Source organism: Tiliqua scincoides, chromosome 4, assembly GCF_035046505.1.
Source record: "Tiliqua scincoides isolate rTilSci1 chromosome 4, rTilSci1.hap2, whole genome shotgun sequence".
Lineage (NCBI taxonomy): Eukaryota > Metazoa > Chordata > Lepidosauria > Squamata > Scincidae > Tiliqua > Tiliqua scincoides.
In genome coordinates, this window is record NC_089824.1 from 35,251,299 (window position 1) to 35,258,444 (window position 7,146).

The 7,146-nt window shown below is 42.5% G+C and overlaps 1 pseudogene; it reads right to left on the reverse strand.

The window, feature by feature from the left end:
* Positions 1-6,187: 6,187 nt before the first annotated feature.
* LOC136649887 (5S ribosomal RNA) lies at positions 6,188-6,303 on the reverse strand (annotated as a pseudogene).
* Between the last annotated feature and the right edge of the window lie 843 nt (positions 6,304-7,146).

Below are 7,146 nucleotides of genomic sequence, written 5' to 3' on the forward strand. Positions count from 1 at the left end.
TCTCGAACTTTCCATGCAGTTCACTCTATCAGTAACCAGCTCTCATTCATTCCCAAGGTTTTAAAAATGAGGAGTTAGCCAACTGTTTTATAAAAACAATTAGAAAGCACACAGATTTTTGTATTCACTAGGAAAAAAGGCTATAACCGTATGGTACAGATTAAGCAGCTAGCTTCAGAGAAAATTTTGAGGGGTATTAGCAATAACAACAACAATGGAATGCTATGGTTGTAATCCTATCCACACTTTCCTGGGAGTAAGCCACAATGACTGCAATTGAACTTACTTCTGAGTAGACATGCAGGATTGGGCTCTAATTCTTAGCTAAGACAGCTTTCTGCCTGCCATTATGGAGGGATGCATTTGACAGTCACTGGTCCCTATGCATCCAGGTCGGGTAATTGGTGACAGTGTTGATGAGCTGTCAGGGAGAAGCAGGAAAGATTGCAGTTAGCATTCCTAACCTGGCCATTCCCCTCCCACAGCTTCAGTGTTCTGGCTGGGGACTACACTTGCATAGACAAGGGGCTCTGGAAGCCCCTGAACCAAGGAAGAAACAACATGAGCAGCTCCCATTTGCAGATGTGTCTCATCCAGCAACACATGCAGAAGTTGATTTCTTGCACATATACTACCTAGATGGATCAGGCCACAGGACTAATTTGCTTGGATTCCAAAGTACGTAGCAACTATTAGTGGAAAGTCTCTTCCAGTTATGGAAGTCCTGTTTCCAACTTAAAGGAAGAGTGTCCCATGTGAGAAGTGACCACAAATCCAGATGAGGTCCTCTCTTTGTTCACGGTCTTGTACAAGACTTTGTGCAAACCTTTTTCAAGATCTTTTTATGACCCAGTAAAGATTTCTGTATATGCTACAGCCTGAACCATCCTTATTCATCCTGTTTCTCATACTCTACTAAAAACCCCACTAGACATTGGCTCTGCACAGTGCAGGTCTTCCCCTAGTGCTGGCACAAAAGTTCACAGAATAGGACAAAAACATATTTTTTTGCTCTTCACAGTTCTTTGGATCCAAACATGCTTGTTCATTGGAAAAGATACTTATCACATAATAATCCAACAGCCAGCAAATATTTCACAGAGAGAGCTAGAGAGTTGGCATTCACATTTCTATTGTATTTTAGCTAAAATAATTCATTTGCTGTCCCCTTAGTTTGGAATCATCAACAACTGATGACACCTTATATTTAGACTTTAGCACATGATTTTTCTTTGCATGACCCAATCCTGGACACACTATGGCTGCTTAACTCAACAAAACAAATGACTGGGATCATTGCACAGCAGAATGGCAACAACTATAGTCACAGAAATCATAGTAAAGCGAAACAAAACAACAAAAAACAATGCCATTAAACATCTTCACAAGGCATTAAACCTTTGCAAGACTTTTATATATGTATATGAATATAGGAGCTATAAATGCCTTGCTAATTAAAAAAAATAGGAGTCACTGAGCATATAAGCAAAGTTTTTCTTTCACAGGAGTCACAGTCAATAGTAGAACTAATTGAAAACCTATAAATTTAGTACAGAGCAGCATGTAGTCTCTATCTTACTCTGCCTATACATCAATAGGTCATTCTCAGTTAATTAAGTGAAGGCGTAATCAGCTTAATTTATGTAGTCCAGGCCAGTTAATGATATCTTAGTACAGTACCTGACGTTTGGCCTGCCCATATAACTTGCAGGATGTTCCAAGTCTATTCTGCCGCTCTTCGACTTTTGCTCTTCATTTTTCACACAAAGCTTCCAGCTCAGCATTTCATTCTGAAAACAGTAAATCAAATGCTCCCTGAAACTGGAGGTAAAAAGAAGCATAATTAAACTAGCAAGTTACAATACTGATCTTTACATTTCATTCTGATTTTGCATATAGATTGGAACAAAAAAAAAATTGAGGTGACACAAAATATAACTAAGCACTAAAGGAATTTTCTTGGGAAGCAGACAACAGGAAGAATCACAGGAGGGAAAAAGGTAGATTGAGAAGCTCAACAATTTTTGACAATCACATGTGGCTGGAAAAAAAAAACAATTAGAATGATGTAGAATAATTTTAAAATGCTGTTTAACCCCATTGTTTTTAATGGTGGTACCTGCTTGAGAAGACCATCCATTCTCAGCTGCCGCAGACACTTCCTGCTCACCATCTCCACAGCTTGTCTTCCCTTCTCTGAAACTGCAAGTTTACACACAAAGACAAACCACAATGTCAACCAATTGGACCTCACTTAAGGAACCGAGGAGATCGATTTGCAAAGCAAAGGATGAACAGGACCCCATTTCTGAAGTATGCTGCTCAAACTGCTCTTTCATTAAAAGATGCTCTCTCTTATTGATTTTGGCTTAAGTAATGAGAAAGCTTATCCAAAAATCTTTAGCATTTGGGCTCAAGTTAAGGAAATCAATACAGTCATTTCCCATTTGAACTGCATATGTGAGTTTTATGTACGAGAGTCGAGACAAAGCCCAAATCGGATAAATCGATTGCGTTGTCGATGGAACATGAAGCTGACAAATGGCGTTTTTAAGCAATTAAAGTGAGCTGTAAACATACAGAGGTTAATCAATTACAATGTTTGGCTATTAACAGTTTTTAATTTGTATAAATATTATGTACCGTAGTGAATCTTTGTAAATGAGGTGGTTTAACCAAGCTTTATGCTATAACTCAACAGATTATTAAAGCGGTTAAGGGGGGGGGGGGAGAGGATTGGAACTTCAAGTCATCCTGTACTTTCCATAAGGAAAAAAAAAAAGATAATTGCTCATATTATATAACATATAAAGATAATTTAAGGCATGATCTGACAATGAAAACCAGCATACACAGACTTCTATGGAAATGGAAAGGTCTTTGAAAAGGCTTTTGCTCACTTATTAAACTTCAGCCTTGCCAGAGATGTGACAAAGAAGCTACCAATGAAAGTTACAAACCAGTTGCATTCTATGCATGAATTAATCAGAATGGTGTGTACTTCTTCAGGATAATGGCCTAACACATCAGCACATCTGAGACCCACATTGCAATCTGGGAACCCATAAAATCCCCCAAATTGGATCTGCATACTGTTACTGGCAGTGCTTTTGAAAGCACATGTCCCATGTGCATAAAAAGGTGGAGAAACACATGCAGGGACCCTGTGTTGAAGCTAATGGCATGCCTGTGAAACCCGGCAGAGAAGAGAAGACTAAGGCCAAATTAAGTGCACCAAAACTTTTAGTTATAGTGCTCAGAACCCAAACAAGAGGTCTTAACTGGGACTCAACTATCAGACTCAGGCTGCAATCCTAACCACACTTTCCTGAGAGTAAGCCCCATTGAACAAAATAGGACTTACTTCTGAGTAGACCTGGTTAGGCTTGTGCCCTGATTCTTACACTACGCAAGAGAATTCTCATGCTAACACTCACATACAATGGAGTCCTAAAAAAAAAAGTTGGGGAGGAGGAGAAGAAAAAAAGAAGAGAGGAGGAGAGAGGAACTCCTTAGAAGGACAAAGGGCAGGGCAAAGAGAAAACACAGGCAAAGCAGGCAAGTAGTCGGATGAGGTGGGTACCCTGAAGCACCTGGCTAAATAAGGGGAGATTTGGGGGTAGAGAGAGGGAGAAAAGAGGGGAGACAGCTAAGGGAATTCGTGGAAAGGGGGTACAGGTGGTTCAGTGCCACAGCAGAGAGCTGCAGCTGGAATGGGTTCTTCTAACCTACGCCAAAGGCTATGTATAAGTGAGCCTAGGAACAGGCAGTTAAAGTACTTCACCCACTCATGGCAGGGGAGCCAATCTCTTCTACAGAAAAAACTCTCTTAACTGCTATCCCAGGTCTTCAAGCGGCCTTGAGGGGATGGTTAAATGAGTTTGTTTGGAATGGAGGCCTGAGACTGATCTTGAGCCCTGGTAAAGGGCATAAAGAGTCTGAGGAAAAGCTTTACTCATGCATACACAGCATTCACAAACACAGAGAAGCTGACAGGGATGCTCACTAAGCTTGCAGCCATGAGACAAGACACGATGGAGGAGTGTTGGTAGGCCTTTGGTGGTGGGCTGCACCACGGACCACAGTTACCTGTCCTTTTCTGCATAGTTTGAGGCTGAGGCATTGCATCAGCAAGGGGCCAACCAAACAACTCTCCCTGGACATGGTGAGTCACAGAGACAGAAGGAGGGCTGTAGAGCAAGCCATGAGGCTCTGAAGTCAAAGTTTTTCTAAGTTTTTGCACCATATAATTCTATGGTATTTGTAGGTGGGATGACACATTCATGAGGTTCCTCTTGTTACAAATAGACCCATGATGAGTTCTGCCTTTGACTCATCCACCCCATTGAGGTTGCAGTGACTGTATGGAAGACCATCTTCTATATTAAACTTCATCATGAGGTTGGTGAGGACCACTGGAAATGGGAAACCTGTCCTTTTCTTTCAAAAGGTTTTTTTTTTTTTCCCCTCCAGGCTTCTGGGGAAGAGGCCAGGGTCATAATCCATTAATTCTGCTGTTCTAACAGGATTTTGAGCTGAAAAGCTTCATCTCCAATTTGGAGGTGAAAACTGCATTAGCTTTTAAGCCATAAACAAACTCTGTCCCAATCTGGAGCATTTAATTCCAGGCTTAATGATTACATGGCTCATGATCAGAGTGTGTCCTTTGTGGCTTTTTCATCAAAAGTGTGGTCTTCCTCTCCAGAGATTTGTGGCCTCATGCCAAGAGTCTTTCTAATAGGCATGTTACTAATCTGGCCCTGTAGTCACCAGGCAGACACTCAGCACCAAGCACATCTCCTGCCCGCTTTCCATTAAACAGAAATAAAATATTGACAATGTAACAGGTCTGCAGCTGTGATCAAGTAGCTGTGGAAATCCCTAGTGTTTCACTAGTTGCATAGAAAAGTCACACGGGCAGCACAATTCTACCCAGCGTGGGCGTAGTGGGGCTGCACAGCCCAAGCTGTATCCAGCACTAAATTGGAGCAGGCTAGAGGTCTCCTCAGGGTAAAGGAACAAATATTCCCTTACACTGTGTTGAGCCCCAGCCTGCCCAATGGGACTACTTGGATCTGCACCAGCAAAATTGCCATTTGGGCCATTAGAAACATTTAAAAAAGCAACCTCTACAGCACAGTATGTGTGTCTCTGTGAAGTAGTAAGTCTCACTGAGTTCCTTCCCAGTAAAATGTGCATAGAACTGCAGCCCGAGTTTCAGTGCCAAGTAATAGGGAAAAGGGAAATACCACTTTGGGTACAGACAAACTCAGGGCAATTCATATCAGTTTTCTCCACGCTCCTCCATAAGTACATTTCAGAACATGTGAGAGGATGAATGACCTCATTTTCAGTCAGCGGCATCACTGGGGGGTGCGGGGGTGCTGGCCACACCGGGTGACACGCACAGGGGGTGACATCACTATGGGTCAAAATTTGTAATTCAAAAATACCATCATGTTATATATCATTTGATGTGTAGTTTCATGCAGAATGCAATGAAACAAACCTCATTGAAGCATCTCTACTCTATCAAAAGTTACAGCCAAAAACCCAGTGGGACAGGGCAATGGTGCATCATCACACATCACCACGCCCACCACCTGGGGCACTGTCCAAGCCCACTGCATGGGAGGAAGTCCATCATGGAGATGATTGCCCAGTGGGACAGGGCAATGGTGCATCACCATGCATCACCATGCCCACCACCTGGGGCACTGCCCAAGCCCACTGCATGGGAGGAAGTCCATCATGGAGATGATTGCCCAGTGGGACAGGGCAATGGTGCATCACCAAGCATCACCACGCCCACCACCTGGGGCACTGCCCAAGCCCACTGCATGGGAGGAAGTCCATCATGGAGATGATGTGCTGGTCTCCCACACAGGGTGATGCAAACCCTAATGACGCCACTGCTTTCAAGGCAACTGGTATGGGCTGGAAAGCATAGCACCAACCTGCATACGCTGTCACACCCCCCCCCCCAATAAATTTAAGATGGATAGTTAATTTAGATGGTCCTTAATTTAAGGTTAATAAGATGGTCCTTAATTTAAGATTAAGGACCTCTGCTGGGTTGACCAGCAAGTATCAGAGATTAATGGGATGGTCTCCTACTTGCAAAGATCTTTTTTCACTTGTACTATGGCATGGTTGGCAACCTTCAATCTCGAAAGACTATGGTATAAGCCTACAGCACCCGGTATTCCCAGGCGGTCTCCCATCCAAGTACTGACCAGGCCTGACCCTGCTTAGCTTCCAAGATCAGATGAGATCAGGCATGTACAGGGTACTGATGTTGCCTTATACTGATGTCCTTTCTTCTGTCTGTCTGGCATGATAATGAATGTCACCAGTCAAGCATACACTCTTTTCGCTTTGATGTTCAGTCCGTTTTCCCCCCCCTAGTTTGAGGAACCTGACTGTGACTTACTAAGAGAACCTCTAGCTCATCTTAACTTGCTGAAATTTGTGTCAGTTCTCACGTGAAGAGATATTGGCAGCCGTTGTTTGTTGTTTTAGCTCAATCAACCCACACAAGCTTGCAAACACTTAAATAGCAGAAGTAATTACACTACCTGAAGGAACTGTACTGAACAAAAATCCCACCAGATTTATTTAGTAATTTGCATGATGCACACAGCCATAGCAACCAGGTGCTATTTACTATTTCAAAATATTAATTTGATAGAGAATCTATAGAGAATTGTGTTAAGAAAGAAAAAATTACAGCTGCCACCAAAAACAGGATGATAATTAATTTCAGAAACAAACAGTATGACCTACAAGTCACTGCAGAGTCTTTGGTACATTATCTAAACTTTGTAGGCCGGAAAGATATCTGCAGGCAGTTCACATGCACACACAAGCAGTCAAACTCTCAAGCAGACTAGAAATACAGTGGGCCTCCTTATCCAAGGAAGCCAAGCCCGTGGCTCAGATAAACTCAGAGGGTCCCTTGACCAGACACATTTTATACAGGTATTTATATACCGCCTTTCTTTGTTCGTCAGATTTCTCCTCAGACTTTAATCCAAGGCAGTTTACATAGGCAGTGTGTTCTAAACCCCCGTAGGGATTTTTACAATTGAATAGTTCTAGTCTTTCATAGAACTCCTTGTTCCAGCTGGATTCCTTCCTGGTCTG